General features: G+C 35.0%; 1 protein-coding gene across 1 annotated transcript in view; it reads left to right on the top strand.

The window, feature by feature from the left end:
- Positions 1-1,869, top strand: part of LOC106881481 (putative uncharacterized protein DDB_G0268364) — a 142,975-nt gene that overhangs the window by 1,829 nt on the left and 139,277 nt on the right. The gene's annotated exons all lie outside the window — the stretch shown is intronic.

Here is a 1,869-nt window from a genome sequence, read left to right as displayed (position 1 = left end):
ATATATATATATATATATATATATATATATATATATATAGGGAGAATTTACAACAAAAAAAAGCAAAAGATGAAGATAGGTGTATTAGTATAACGCTCGGGAAGCGAAAAAGTCTTTAACATTTCGAGCCTACGCTCTTCTACAGAAAGGAACACAGAAAGAAACAAGGAGAGAAAAAAAGGAGAGAGAAAAAAGGAGAGAAAACAAGAAGACACGTATGAAACAAAATAGGTGATAATAGAATAGGAAATTATGCAGCCAATCTCATTACCCTACAGCTGTTTCTGCTATGATAAGACGCAGTGCTCTGAGAGCTTAGTGATTGTGTACTACTTTATAGCTTCCTTGCAATTTCTAAAATAAAGTGCAAGTTTATTTGGGTAAGCATTTCCATATAGGGGAAAGTACACCGTGGAAAATATAGAAATACAGAAAAAACGGAGTTAGAATATTGAGGGTAAAAACCGCTCTCAGAAATACGTAGACTTAAATAAATATGTGTTTTTAATACATACATACATATATATATATATCGTTGCTATTATGTCAAACTGTCGTATGTCCTAATTTGACCAAATGCGTTATTTTTCAATATTTAATTTTGCTTGCAATAGCGGGTACATTTGGTAAAACTATCGTATCTCCAGCTTCTTCAGATGCCAAGATATAAAAATTGCCAAAGTGTAGTTCAACGGTTCAGTATTCTTCAAAAGTGTAGTAAGTCTCACAAACGACAGTTTTACAAAAATATTTCTGACTCAAAATATCATCCATCCATGCATGGAATTACGATTTTATGCAGCCAACAAAGTATTATTGTTAAGCTGAAACTGTTGCTAATATGTATATATGTATATATATATTTCTATATATATATACATTTATATATGTATGTATATGTATATATGTGTATATATGTATGTGTATATATATATATATATATATATATATATATACATACATATATACATATGTATGTATATATCAATCAATACATGAAGACATACATGCGTACCTACACTGATATACATGAATATATCTACGCCCATGCGCGCGTGCGTGCGTGCATGCACACCCACACACATTTAGATGCAGATAATCCTGTACATGCAAAGTGCATACGCCGACACTCATCTTAAGAGAAACACAGGTAGAAGAAACACAGGTAGGAGAAACTCAGGTAGGAGACAGCGAGCAGAGTGAAAGGGAAATGATGCGGGTTGTATTTAGTAAGACGTAAAAATCAAAGTCACCAGTATTAACCAGTATTAACCAGTTATTATTTTATAAGAAATCAACGTTTGTAGAATATTCGAATGGAATAATCTGATTGGAGACGGGTGGAGGAAGAGGGGTCGGGTCGAGAGGAAGGCATATTGAGGAAGGAAAGAAGGAAGGATATGAAGAAAGAATATGAAGAAGAAATATCAGCTGTCGAATGAAGACCAGACACGTCTGTACACATCGTATACACTCACGCACACATCCATACATTGATGTAGAATGTTCTCAACGGTACTCGAACTAAAAGACTCCATATCTGGCCACCCCTCCCACGTCCTTCTCTCGTCTCCTGCTTTTCCTTTTCATTGCATTCTCATCAGACGCTATCTCCAATTCCTAATAGTTAATATACGTATTCACACACACACACACGCACACACACACACACACACACACATGAATTCATGCATGTAGATATATATTCATTAACATACACATATACATATACATATGTGCACGCATACATACACTCACATACATAGGCATACGTATATTGATATGCCGAGGTCGACTTTGCCTTTCATCTTTTCGGGGTCGATAAACTAAGTACCAGTTGCATACTGGAGTCGATCTAATCGACTGGCC

This window comes from Octopus bimaculoides, chromosome 15 (genome assembly GCF_001194135.2).
Source record: "Octopus bimaculoides isolate UCB-OBI-ISO-001 chromosome 15, ASM119413v2, whole genome shotgun sequence".
NCBI classification, from domain to species: domain Eukaryota; kingdom Metazoa; phylum Mollusca; class Cephalopoda; order Octopoda; family Octopodidae; genus Octopus; species Octopus bimaculoides.
This window is presented reverse-complemented; position numbering and strand designations above follow the sequence as displayed.